Below are 14,902 nucleotides of genomic sequence, written 5' to 3' on the forward strand. Positions count from 1 at the left end.
ATAAAATCTTCCTAGTTGAATAATAGCTTGTTGCCTATCAAGTTTTTAATCATCCTAGCAGATTCTGAAGAAAGGAGAAGATTGCATATTTTACTCTAGAAAGTAAACCCTTTTCAGCATATTTACCGAGCTCACCATACCTTATGAATTCGTGGGCATTGGCAAGAAGTGCAGCTTTTCTTATTTCCGATTCTCTAGCATCTTCTTTTCCAATTGTATGAATGTATTTCTTAAACATTTACTTCTGTCTGACCCCATTTTAACTTCTTTCTTTTCCCCACATGCATATGCTTGTGCTCATTTGTAGAAGATACATTCACTTGAGGCCCGCCAAAAGAAAAAAGAGACAAAAATCAATCCAATGCTAAAAAATAAAGAGCCAAGCCGAGGCTTGGAATGTTTAATAACGTATAACAAGTTGCGATAAGTCACGAACAACAATGAAGATGAATGCCCCCATTCGACTTTCACCCGAAAAAAAAAAAAAAAGAAAAAAAAAAGTGACAACCCGGAAACCCGACCCGACCCGAATTTCCTATGCGAGTTTAATGTGTTTCGGGTCGGGTCACGCATGTGACCCGTATGTTTCGGGTTGGGTCGGGTAACATCAAGACCCGACCCGTTTACACCCCTAGCGTAAGGACCGTCGGTGTCGAACAAACTATAAGCCCTAGGCACATGATGTCTTGGGCTAGTTGGACTAATACGATTGGACTTGGGTAATAGATGGTTTACTTTGTCTCATCCTCATTCCGCAGCAGATCAAATTTGGGCTTGCGACACTCTTGGTGTTCGGTGCAATATCTGTTGGTTATGCCGTGAAGTGTAACCCGAGATTTTACACTAATCGAGAGAATCATAATTGTAAGCATAATCTTATAATGACATAAACATCCATAAAAAGATAATGGGGTGTGCAATACGAAAAGGGTCACTTCTTATGTCACGTCCAAATATGTCAAATCATTATCCTTCTCGGCATATGTTTGGAATTCCCCAAAAGGCTAAAACATTTGGTTGGATCGATAGTTTTAATGTAGAATGTTATCTTAATATTGGATTAACTATACATGAACAAGCAAGTCTAATGAGATGGCCTCTCAATGGACACAACCGCTGGATTAATTCAAATTTAATAAAAGTTAAAATGTTTAATGAGACAACTCAAACCCAACGTCCATTCTAAGTAGCCTTTTCGAAATAATGAGAAAGCAGTAAAGGCCAATCGTTGTAATCTCAAAATCCGTCATTTTTATGTCGAGCAACTAGGGAAAGATGCGGGACTTTACCTTTGGACATCATATAAATGAGATTCTTCACTTATAACGTATATAAATACTAAAATACAATATTCTCTTCAAAATATGAAATAAGTGATCATTCATGTAAGAAGATTTAAGATAATAAAGTTTTAAATAAATTATACTATGAGAATGATGATAAGTCAATCCCATGGCATGTCCTATTTTAACAAAGTTTCCTAGAATTCTTTCAAAGCCCATGTTTATTGTTAGTACATTTTATGATAACGTGTTATAACAAAATTGTGAAAACCGTTATAGAGTCAATTAACTACTAGCTTATCCCACAAATATTTTAATTTCCAAAATTAAATGCAAATTTCTCTCTTCAGACAACCATTTAAATTTCTTTCCTAAATAGTTCCCATCTTAGAATTTTTTCTATCTCTCAACTGATTAATTTAAATATATATTCATACGTATATGCTTGGATTTTTTTAATAGGTATGACTCTGTATGGCCATGGCTATTAATAAATGTATCAGTTAATTTTATCAGTTTTTTCTTAAATTACATGTGAAATGGAAACTTGAGGAGAAGAAGAAAGAGTAACTTGGCTAAGAGGAAAATTACATTGTCCCCAAAAATAATTGTCTAGTCCAACTTTAAAAGGTAAAGTATAATGTCATAAAATCTCTTAAAAAAATTTCAAATGCTTATACACGTGAAAATAATTTTAGCATTAGCATTAATCGTATGCAAGTAAAATATGTAAAGTGTATAGCATTTCATTTCAAAAGAATGTATCAAAAGGATACAAGAAAGATAGAATATATCAGAAAAACATATAGCCTTGACCACTTCAAATCAAACCCACTTAGATTGGGACAAATAGGGGGTATGGAGCGCACTACTAAAAAATAAACAAGGATTTAGAGGGTGAATCAAGTAAGGTGTGACGTGTCACTCTTGATTGCATGCTAAGTGTTATTGAGACAGGGTTTAGTGGAGCCCAAGCCAGTTGACTTATAAGCTCCAGCTCAAAATGATACATTTGAATGTGGTGCAGATTTTTTTGGGGTCAATAAATCCAAGTCCCCAAAAGACCAACGATGTGGAATAGAGAGGGCATTTTGCTGACTTTGATTGATAATTTAGACGTACGATGATGATATTTTTTCAGTCCTACTCTATTTTTATGCTACACTCACTCTCGGACTTTGCCCCGCCTCTTGCAGGCCAGTGTGAGAGCTCGAAATCCAGTCCCGAAACTTACTCGTCCCCACCCCATCCCTCGAGAAGGTGGGGATTTTGAACCCCTCACCTCCCGTACGATGATGATATTGGTTGAACTAAGCTCGTTATGCTCGAATTGCAAGTTGGGCTCTGAGAGAATGGAGTGGACACCATGCGATGCTGAGTTCTTGCTAAAACCATCCTTTAAAAAAATATTTGAATACACGACATTGAGAGGAATACACCATGCATAGCAATTGACAACAAGAAAAAAAATGCAAACAATGTATACATATATACATATGTAAAAGAACGTTATTTGAAGATCTTCTGACATACTTTTGGAAGGTTATTGCAGAGTTTAAAATATTTAAATTTGGAATTTGAAATATATGAGAGATGGCATAAATCGATATATGAAATTTGAAATTGGCGTTCATGCCCGGATTTTTCTGGCGAGGTAAATCACTGATGATATTCAAGTGATCAATTTTTAGAAATTGTAATAGTCAAGTGAACGGAAAAAAATGTTTTGGCATTCAAGTGAGCATTATATGAAAATTATGATATCTCTGCTTTTTTTTTTTTTTTTTTTCGTAAAAAACACCTGCGCTATTTTCCTCTAATAATATTAAAAAAATGTAACTTTTCAGATTATCATGTAATGCAATAACCATATGAATCAATTTCCTAAAGCGAATTTATTTTGCAAAGTTTTCCTTCCTTTTCATATATAAAACTTTTGCCTTTTGTCTTTTAACACGAGTATGCTGTTTCACTAGTCATTCAAATGGTGAGATTTTCTTCTTAAAAATGAAAAACCTTCCACACTAAACGTAGATGTCCTTGACCTGATTCGGCATGGACCTGAGGTCGCCGGACCTCGATTTAGAGCAGATTTGAGGCGGTGACTGCCGTTGACTTCAGACCCGAGCCTGACAATGGCCGCGAAGGCAGCGGGCCTGGAGAGATGCAAGCGGGGAGAGGGGCGATCGTGGCCCAAAGTTCTACTTGGCCTTTTGATATTCTTGGCCAAAAAAGAAAAAAAATGTTTTCTTTCGATTTTGAAAATATTGAATTTATCTATCTTTTTAATAATAAAAGCAACATGTTGGCTAGCGGGTCGCCATATCGATACGATTAGTCACAACAAATGTCATGTGAGGTCCGTTTGATATAATGGTGATCGTTTTTATTCCTCAAGCGAAAATTCATGCCTTTTTTGAGACATTTAAATAAAAAGACCTTTATGTCTTTTTTTGGAGCTATGGTGACGTTTTTTTTTTTTTTTGGTCATAACTATAGTGGCCAATAGTGGCCCCGAATTGGAGTGAATGGCTATGATTAGAAGAAGATGATCTAACGGCTCTCATTTCTTGAGGATTAGATCCTCTGGACGCATGTGTATGTTTCCAGGATCATTGCCACCTGAAGATTTATCGGGTGGACCCGAAGAGGGGTGGGCCGGGTCAAGCCTCCCACAATTGGATGGTCAATGTTATTTCACGTATGTTAAACTCGATAATGTTAAAAGTTAGATAATTGGATAAGTATATTGGAAATTTTAAAATTTATTACGAAAGTACACTTGAGTCTTAAAACTTTTAAAAAGTGCAATTAAATTTTAATACTTGTTGCGGAAGTGCAATCAAATCCGAAAATTAAAAAAAAAAAAAACAATTAAATCCTAAAACTTGTTAAATTAATTCAATTAAGTTCTTTTTGTTGATTGCGCTTTTTTAAAGTTTTAAATTCGATTATACTTTCGTGATAAGTGTTAGGACTTGATTGCACTTTATGAAAGTTCTAGGACTTGATTGCATTTTAACAAGTTTTAGAATTTCATTACATTTATCTTTTAAATAATTTATCGATTTCCTCCTCTTTCCCTCTCTCTTGCTCAGGTTAAATTATTATTTTTTATCTTTCTCGATAATTTAGGGTCTCTATAGGTTGACTTTTCTCTTTTAATATTAAACACTCAAAATTTTCATAAAATGTAAACATTCACATTTAAATTTTAATATAAATTTTTTATGATTTTCTTTCTAAAATTTAAATCATAATTTAAATTTCGATGGAAAAAATATCAAGAAGCTGAATAGAAACGTACTTAGCATTCTTCAACATCTCCTTCTTTTCAATGCACGTATTGACCTTAATGAACAATCCTTAATTTTCATCTGGAAACTTAAAAATAAGAGTTATCTGGAGCGGAAGGTGGATCCTAGAAATCCTTATCATAAACTGCTGGTGTCCATCGAGCGAAGTTAGGCTTTACTCAATCTATTGCTGGAACTCGAATGAGCTTGAATTCTCAAGCTAGCTTTATTGCGTGACGGGCTTGATTGGATAGAGCTTAATTCGATTCAGCTTGGTTATCCAACATTAAGGGCTTAGGTTCTTGTTAAATCTAGTTTCGAAATCACCACAGACGTTACTTATCCTTAAGGAATGAGCTGATGTCGAATGGACTGACAAATATATTGTCAAAAAGCTAGCCTGCAAGGATTAGACTTATGACGTTCTTGTGTTAAGCGAAGTGTTAAGAAGACCGAGCGATCTGCATTTGATGTTCGCCCGTGCAAACTTGATAAGATTTGAATTGATCACATTTCGAGTGTTCGGTGATTAAAGCTCAAGTCGCTTCGGTTTGTTTACACCTAATGCAGTTGGTCAAACTTGAGGTCTCACATCAATTTTCTTCAAATGTCAGGGGATAGAATGCAACTCAGGCATTCCCACCTTGAATTAATCCTCTGGAAGTAATGCCAATGATTGCACAGAGCATCTCCAACCACTCTTATATTTGTCTCTTCTCTCTTCTCTTTTGGGTCTTGTATCTTCTCTTCTTGTTTTCATCGGTTCATATCGTCCACAACATTGGATTTCTTTAGTCGATGATTGCAAAAGCATTTGTATGTCTCTTCTGGTTTGTCTCTTTCACCATCCAATTTTTCTACATGTCTTATGTACGAAGAATATAGGAGGATTCAAGAAAACAACGATTCAAAGATAAATTTCCTAGGAGAAAAATGTTCTTCACTGAAAGCCATAATACACACTATTATTCTACAATACATAATGCTATTTATATTAAGAAGACAACTAGATTTCTATTCTATATTCCGAATATCTAATTTGACAGATTGACCGAAATCAAATCATATCTACCATTCTAATCTAATATTTCAATAGCAGAATCAAATCATACTCTAATCTAATCTTCCGATGGTTTACCAATAGTATTATCAATCTTATCAATGTACTGTAACGGATGTCCTTGTGTTATCGTCATTTCTCTTCTGCTCGCCTCCAAAGCACAGATGACATTGTATACGTTATCAACTCCTTGCCAGCCTGTCTCGTCTATATTATTTAGCAACAATACATTGCACCGCTGTAGTCTGATTATCTCGCTTGAATTATGACGGTCTTCAGGTTCACTTATGGTGTAACACTAGGCTTGGTTTTGACTGTTTTAGCTGTTGGAGCAGCTCCTGATGAATCCCTCATTACCACGTACCAGGCTTTCATGGCTCTTTACCCTCTAGTCATTATGCAGGGTACAAAATCCACCTTTGTCCTTACTGTCATTTCGATCTCAGCCTCGTTTAATTGTCTAAGAGAATTCTGAGTTCGTTATTTGCAGGTACGTCGCTATACCGGGAAACCCTGGAAAGAAGAATTTGTTCTACTATTTCATTGCGTCTGAAAGGAATCCTAGCAAGGACCCTGTAGTACTGTGGCTTAACGGAGGACCCGGTTGCTCCAGCTTCGATGGTTTTGTTTTTCGAACATGGTATTCGAATTAAGCACCAAACCATATGATGATGTTTGCAGTCCCATGTTGCAGGTCCTATTTTCATGGCCGTACCTACATGCAGGACCATTTAATTTTCAAGGAGGAAAGTCAAAACGGAAGCTTGCCCATACTTCCAGCTCAATCCCTTCAGCTGGTCTAAGGTCAGTAAAATCGTTTCTGTTTTGTGAACTTCTCCATTCACTTACTGGATTTCATGTTGTCGTAGAATAATTTGTAACTCATTGTTTCCTGAGGTCTATAAGGAAGTGCTCTTGCTCAATTTTCAGGTCTCCAACATTATCTATTTGGATTCACCATGTGGAGTGGGTTTATCATACTCTAACGATCCACGCAATTATGCGACAGGAGACCTTCAAACCGCCTCTGACACGCATGCCTTTCTTCTCAAGGTAACAACGCACCTGCACTAATCTGAATGTGTTAGGTTTAAGTCGGCCGGTCAATTTACAGGAAAGGAATAAGTAGGATAGCAGTAGAGCAGCTGCTAATAAGCCATTGTATTGAAGGCACTCCTCTTAATCTTAATATGTAAAGCCGCTGAATCATTTGTTTTGGATTCAGTGGTTCGAGCTCTATCCAGAGTACCTTTTTCAAATCCATTCTACATATCAGGAGAGTCATATGCTGGAGTTTATGTGCCAACTCTTGCCTCCAATGTAGTAAAAGGTACGGTGTACTCAACAAAATTCCAGGTTCATCTGTCTAGTTTTGTCAGTAATTGCAATTGAATTTTTCTTTCAGGAATTAAGAAAGGTGAAAAGCCTCTGATCAATTTCAAGGTATCCATCTCCTCTTCCCATCCTCTGCTGAATGACTTGGGCAACACCCAATTCCATGAGGATGGCTTTGACTGACTGAACTTTTTAAATATGAACAAATGTACCTTACTGCAGGGTTACCTCATTGGAAATGGGATTGCAGATGATGAATACGATGGCAATGGTCATGTGCCTTTCTTCTTTGGTATGGCGCTGATCTCAAGCGACATTTTTGAGGTCAGTTAAACAGGGAAGCTAGCACTAATGAGTGGATTTTGTGCTCTCAAGAGGTCCCATGAGTATGTTTAGCAGAAGCTTTACAATTGATTCTGCAGGATTGTCAGGCTACATGTAAAGGGAAATTTTATGACCCCCAAATGACCGATGCCGACAGAATATTCTCAAGGCTTACGCGGTGCGACGTTGTCCCTTTCACATTAATTTGGGACATGTGTATGAGCTTCTTTAATAGCAATAGAACCGATACTATCCTCAAATAGATTTGAGTAGGATACGGCCTATAAATTGACATTTTTTCCTCTACTTTCTAGGCTGTGACAGATTTGAATAGCTACGACATTCTTGAGCCATGCTACCGCTACCCAGGCAACAAGGTCACGAGTCTGCCTCTTGGCCACCATCATTTGGGGGTGATTGAGAAGCCTCTACACAAGAGAAAGAATGTTCAGTTACGATTCACCTCTTTGGCTATTAGGAAAGGACAACATGGTTACATCGAGTCCCCAGTCGGCAAACGCGTTTCACATCCCATGCTTTGTGAGTAATTCGAGCTTTTAGTATGCACGATTAATTTTCTATTGCTTTTCCAATCTCATCTGGAGGTTGAAAATCAAATTCCAGGGCATTGTAAATGTAAGCATGGTGACATTTTAGTGCTTTCTGAGAAAACTAGAACCTTCAATCGCTGTTGCTGTGCTTGATTAGTTACGTTTAAGATAGAAGATGGAGATTTGCATTAAACATTTGTTAACAAAAGACCGATATATCTGTTACTATAATGTGAGTCCAAATTTACATTGGGCGAGAGACCCAAAAGCAGTGCTCGTTCTCTCCTCGAGATAAGTCGTTATCAGTATCCATTACGTATCATAATGTTCTCAGTTGTGAGTTTGCAGAATGATGATTTCGCAACTGCATGGTTAAACAACGAAGCAGTTCGGGAAGCAATCCACGCAGCACCGGTAAAGTGTTAAATTTGTTGCTTTTCTTTGCTACAGAAATGTCGAGCTTCCAGTTATTTGATTGGGCATTTGCTTATCTTACATGTAATAGGCGAGTGTGGCAGGTCAGCTTGGGAGATATGTGCCATTAGAGTGCGGAGAAACTATACCATCGATACAGGAAGTATGATCCCGTATCACAAAAAAGTTTGATTTCTGAGGGATACAGGGCACTGATATACAGGTGAAGACCAATATGTGATGTTCAAGCCCTCTACATTACTGAGATGTCTCTTCTTTTTGCCATGGCACTCTAATAGGATTGATGTAACTTGAACTTGTCAAATTAATCTATTTGATCCTAATAGTTGTTGCCATTTTTTCTTTTGATTGTCGTTGCCATTTTTTCTTTTGATTGTCGTTAATTGACAGTTCTTTTATCTGCTCTCAGTGGAGATCATACAGAGTCCTACATCTCCTTCCATATAATGCTTCATAGGGAGCCATGCCTATACTTTTCGGGGAAACTATTATTATAGGCAAACTCCACCAAATGCAATCTTTCATCCCAATTTCCTTTGAAATCAATTACACAAGCCCTCAACATATCCTCTAATGTCTGGATTACTCTTTTCGTTTGTCCATCTGTCTGAGGATGAAAAGCAGTACTAAATTGAAGTTTAGTTCCTAATGCAATTTGAAGACTTTGCCAAAAGTTCGAAGTGAACCTCGAATCCCGATCTGAGGTAATAGTTACCGGAACACCATGTAAGCGTACCACTTGACTTACATATATGTCCGCATATTTGTCCATTCGGTAGTCCATGCGAATCGCTAGAAAATGAGCAGATTTAGTCAAACGGTCCACTATAACCCAGATAGAGTCATGACTACTTGATGTCCTTGGTAATCCTTGTATAAAGTCCATCGTTATATGCTCCCATTTCCATTCTGGTATGTCTAATGATCTCAAGAGTCCTGCGGGTTTACGATGCTCCGCTTTACCTGCTGGTACGTCAAACATTGAGAAACGTGCTTAGCCGTATCTGCCTTCATACCATTCCACCAAAATTGCTGACGTAAGTTCATGTAGATCTTTGTACTACCCGGATGAATACTATAATTACTCTTATGTGCCTCCGACAGAATTTCCTTCTTTAATTTTTCGTTGTCGGGAACACAAAGTCGTCCTTGGCATCTTACTACTCCATCATCAGAGACTTGAAATTCTGGTCTTTTTCCTAAAGACACTGTATCTTTCATTTTCAAAATCTCTGGGTCAGACTCTTGCAAGATTTTAACTTTCTGAATAATTTCAGGTTTAATCCTTAATGCACTAAGCATACCGGTAAGATAGTCTACTTTTAATTTAAACTCTGAGTCTGTAACGGACTTTAACAAGCTCCATTCTGCCATTCTTAAACTGGCCATCTCCATAGCCGACTTACGACTAAGAGCATCTGCTACCTTATTCGTCTTCCCTGGATGGTATCTTATCTCGCAATCATAATCCTTTAACAATTCCATCCATCTTCTTTGTCTCATGTTCAACTCCTTTTGTGAGAACAAATATTTCAAACTCTTATGGTCCGTATAAATCTCAAACTTCTCCCTATACAAATAGTGTCTCCATATCTTCAAGGCAAACACTATAGCTGCTAGTTCTAAATCATGCGTTGGGTAGTTTAGTTCATGGGGTTTTAATTGTCTGGATGCATAGGCTATGACTTTGCCATGCTGCATCAAAACACATCCCAATCCTTTGTGAGATGCATCACTATACACTGTAAAACCATCAGGTCCAGTTGGTATAGTCGGATTGGAGCCGAGGTCAATTTTCTTTTTAAGCTCCTGGAAACTCCTTTCACATTCCCCATTCCATTCAAACTTCACGTTCTTTCGAGTCAATTTAGTTAAAGGACTTGCCAATCGTGAAAATCCTTCAATAAACCTCATATAATAACCAGCCAGTCCTAAGAAACTCCGTATTTCAGTAGGTGTTGTCGGTCTCGGCCAATTTACTACCATCTCAACTTTTGTCGGGTCTACTGCAATTCCTCCTCCTGATACTACATGCCCTAAAAATATTATCTGGTCCAGCCAGAATTCACACTTACTAAATTTGGCATACAGCTTATGCTCTCTCAGAGTTTGCAAAACTATCCTTAGATGTTGTTCATGCTCTTTAGGTCCTCTCGAATATATCAGGATGTCATCAATAAAAACAATCACAAACTGGTCCAAATAAGGTTTAAATACCCTATTCATTAGATCCATGAATGCAGCCGGCGCGTTGGTTAGTCCAAATGGCATAACAAGGAACTCGTAGTGCCCATAACGAGTCCTAAATGCAGTCTTAGGGATGTCTTCTTTCTTAATTCTTAGCTAATGGTATCCCGACCTTAAGTCAATCTTAGAGAAGACTGAACTTCCCTGGAGTTGGTCAAAAAGATCATCAATTCTTGGCAAAGGATATTTATTTTTAATGGTTACTTGATTCAGCTGCCTATAATCTATGCACAAGCGCATCGATCCATCCTTCTTTTTCACAAACAAGACTGGTGCACCCCAAGGTGAAGCACTTGGCCTAATGAATCCTTTGTCAAGCAACTCTTATAGTTGCACCTTCAATTCCTTCAACTCAACTAAGGCCATCCTATATGGGGCTTTAGATATAGGTCATGTTCCAGGCATTAATTCAATTTCAAACTCAATTTCTCGCTCTGGCGGCAATCCAGGCAATTCCTCAGGGAATACATCTTGAAATTCATTAACTACCCGAATTTCATCAATCTTAGGCTCTTCCTTAGTATAATCTCTAACCATGGCCATATACCCTTGACATCCTTTGTCAAGTAACGCACGGGCTTCCATTACTGAAATAAGTGCTACAGGTAGGTGGGTCTGACCTCCCAGAAATTCACAACTAGACTGATCAGGTAAGGTAAATTGGATTACTTTCCTATAACAATCCATCTTGGCCCAATACTTACGAAGCCAGTCCATTCCTATGATAACATCAAAATCATACATAGCCATTATGACTAAGTCTATTTCCATATCCTTTCCTCCCATTGTTATCTTACAATTTCCACACACCAGCGTAGACAGTAGCATATCCTTTAAAGGCGTAGAAACACAAAGAGGCGTCTCAAAAGGTGTAGTTTTTATCTTATTCAACTGTCTATATCTTTCAGACACAAATGAATGCGTAGCACCCGTATCAAACAATGCATATGCCTTTTTATCATTTATAAGGATCGTACCTGAGATAACATTTTTGGAAGCTTCCGCTTCCTCTTGGGTGATCGCATACACCCTTCCTTGTGCTGGTGGCCTCTGAGGATTCCTTGGTAAGTTTGGCCTAACAACGTGCCGCTGTGGCTGCTGCACCGAGCCAATACTCGTGTGCGACCCTTCCTGTGGACAATTTCTCTTAATATGACCTATCCGTCCACAACTATAACATTTTGGTTGCCCATTACAAGGTCCTGGGCCATGTCGCCCATTACACCTTCGACACTCCTCATTTCGATAAGGTGTTCTTTCCAAATTCAGACTACCTCTGCCCTTTCCAAAGCTCCCGAAATTGCCCTTCTTCTTAGACTCCCAGGTCTGACCTTGACCCGTATAGGGTCTCTTACCCCGTCTCACATCACCAAAAGACAATGGTCTCTTGTTCTTCAAACGTTCCTTTACCAACTCTCCGCTCCACCAATCGTGCCCTTTCATAGATCTCATTATAATCTCTTATGTTCAAAGGCACCAGCTTGTTTCCTAATATCGCCTCCTCAACCCTTTCAGAATCTCTTAGCTTTCTTTCTTGATCCTCAATTAGCCTAGGAGCATATCTAAACAGTTCAGAAAATCTTGCCTCATACTGGTCTACTGTCAGCTCATTTTGTTCTAATTGAACAAATTTTGAAATTTTCCTATCCTTAGCACAGTTAGAAAAATGCTTTCTATTAAAAGCTCTCACAAACTCTTCCCAGTTAACCTTAGTACCTGGTGGAAAGATTGTGTCCTCGAAGTTCTCCACCAAAACTTTGCATTTCCCTCTAGCCGGTACTCGCCAAAGTTATTTTCTCAGCATCACCGCAGTCCAACAACCTGAAAATTTGTTCCATTCCATCAATCCAATACTCCACCTCCTCAGACTTCCCATTCCACCAACTTAGGTGGCTTCGGCCAAAAACTGCTCCACCAGTCCTTGAGTACGGCGTTCTGCTCCAGGTTGTTGCTGCGCCTGTCTTTCCATCAGATTTCCAATATTGGCCAATGCCTGCAGGATGTCTTCCATTTGGGGTTCAGCCCTAGCAGCAGAGGCTTCAGCCCTCGATGGATGAGCACTTCCAGCTCGCACCATGACTTTCCTGCAATTTTCAAGCATTGCCTCAGGAATAATCTGAGGCTCACTGTCTCCACTCAAAGCAACTACTACTACTACATAAGTAACATATACATGTTACTGGTACCTAAAGACAACTCAAATTAAACTACTAGGAGTCTACGAGTGAATACTCATCACCCGTTATTCAAAGTTAATTAATTATTCCATTTTATATCCTATGGTGTGCATTGTCATCATGTTCCTCAATTTCCAGATGAGGCTCCTTATCACTCCACCTATAACCATTGCTCCGATACCAAAAAATGGTTGATGTGGCACCCCGAAGCGCCCAAGGTCGCCACATCTTCCCAAAGAAGTACCTTAGTTCTTAGGCATTTTTTTTTTAAACGGTCCCAGTGCATCTCATTTGCGGAAGCATAATCGAGTCTTACTATCCTCCCCCCTTCAACAACCATGATACAATGGCAAACCACTAATATCATAAGATAAGATAAAGCCAAGACACTTTTATTTACATATTTTCATGATGGATTTTCTCGGGTCGGTACATCAAAAGAAAGGCCAAGATTTTTAGCTACACTCGGCCATAACCCCCAAAAAGAGACACTCGACCCACTATGTCTATCGTGTAAGATCCCCCCATCAACTAGTGTCGGCTATTTCCCAAAAATTTGCAGCTCCTACTCTTCACGAACGGGCCCTCACACCCATCCCGGTGCATCAGGCGGTGGTGGCGGCAACATCCCTCGCATTGCCCCATCTCGTCGAACGTGAACCGATATGAACTCCTAAATGACGGGGCCCTCAGCTAGGCCTACATCGTACATCACTATCGCACGAACCTGAATAAACGTAAGACCAGGGATGGTAAGACAGTCGATCTCCACGCACTCGACCTCCACATCCGAAGGAAAGCCGTAAAAGACGCCCCGCGTGACAGCAGGGAGCGGCATCTTGCTAATTTGAAATATTGGTCCCCGAAGGGGTGAGTACAACCACTCAGCAGGTAAAGGACCAATAAACCACTCAATGCATCATGCCCCACAATCATCACAATCATAGCATCACATGTCATTAAAGCATCCATGCACAATTTACCTTGATATCATGCACATGTCATCATACCTCATGTACATACATCATCATATAGTCATCACCATCATGTCGTACACTTACCATCATCATGCATCCATGCACTCATCATCATCATGCATCCATGCACTCATCATCATCATATCACATGTACTCATCATCATCATGCATCCATGCACTCATCATCACCATATCAATCATATACCATCATGCATAATTCAATTTCAATTTCTCAATTTCATCATTTCATTTTGAACCGCCACATTTCTCTTTCCCGGGACCAATGTTTGCATCCCACATTCATCACTCGCACCCTACCTAGCATCGCGAGAACCATCCGGCACAATACCTACCGGACATCCGGCACAATACTTGCCAGGCATCTCGTACCCCAATTGGCATCACGAGGCATCCCCCGGCTCAATACCAGCTAGGCTTCCGGCTCCCCCACTCTCCGGGCATCTCGAAACTCCCGAGGACCCTCCGGCAACCGGCCATTCCAGGCCACCGGGCAATTGGCCGTACCCTTCTAGCCAGGCATCCCAACACTCCCAGGGCATCGTCGGCTCACACCTCCGACGGCCTTCTCACTTATCTCAATTCACATCTTCAATTATAGTTCAATTTTAACATGACATGTGATGTGATGGCAATCAAGATCATTTTCATCCTTTGATTCATATATGCATTCCCAATCATCATCATGCATGCGGCAAGACACAATCATCCATAACAATACAATTCATGGAGTCCATACAATTTAGGATAGTCCATATACCATGCCTTTTTGAAGTTTATTAAAATCCAGCTTGTACCATTTTAGAAAACATTTAAACTAAATATCCATATGGTTCTCAAAAATCATGAAATCAGGACATATGATAGACAAGACAATAAGATAACAATTTCATGAAAACACATGTCCAAAAGAGTTCACACAAGAAGATATAATTTCACACAAATACAGAATGTAATTTCGGATAGAAACAGATTGCGAAGTTTTTGAAATAATTCGATTAAAATACCCGAATGACCTCCGAAAATTATGAAATTTTACCAGGTTATAGTCAAGACACTAAAGTATATTTTTCATGAAGACATCTAGGCCAGATTCGTTCTATATAATTTTCTATAGGCGTCCGAAGCTCCTGATTCTAGCACCGAAACGTCCAGTATAGCTATCTCCGAAATATCGAGTTTTCACCCACTTATTCTTC

The 14,902-nt window shown here is 39.0% G+C and overlaps 3 long non-coding RNA genes across 3 annotated transcripts; all 3 read left to right on the plus strand.

Annotated features, from left to right (window-relative positions):
• Window positions 1-6,416: 6,416 nt before the first annotated feature.
• On the plus strand, window positions 6,417-6,884 carry LOC120286118. Its single transcript, XR_005552715.1, has 3 exons — window positions 6,417-6,443; window positions 6,570-6,692; window positions 6,865-6,884. It is a non-coding gene; the product is annotated as an uncharacterized LOC120286118 (long non-coding RNA).
• Window positions 6,885-6,891: 7 nt separating this feature from the next.
• On the plus strand, window positions 6,892-7,278 carry LOC120295360. The gene is made up of 3 exons (XR_005552714.1): window positions 6,892-6,969; window positions 7,045-7,082; window positions 7,197-7,278. It is a non-coding gene; the product is annotated as an uncharacterized LOC120295360 (long non-coding RNA).
• Window positions 7,279-7,431: 153 nt separating this feature from the next.
• Window positions 7,432-8,370, plus strand: LOC120295359. The gene is made up of 4 exons (XR_005552713.1): window positions 7,432-7,476; window positions 7,613-7,838; window positions 8,198-8,263; window positions 8,355-8,370. It is a non-coding gene; the product is annotated as an uncharacterized LOC120295359 (long non-coding RNA).
• Window positions 8,371-14,902: the final 6,532 nt, after the last annotated feature.

Source organism: Eucalyptus grandis, chromosome 7 (genome assembly GCF_016545825.1).
Source record: "Eucalyptus grandis isolate ANBG69807.140 chromosome 7, ASM1654582v1, whole genome shotgun sequence".
In the NCBI taxonomy this organism is placed as follows: Eukaryota; Viridiplantae; Streptophyta; class Magnoliopsida; order Myrtales; family Myrtaceae; genus Eucalyptus; species Eucalyptus grandis.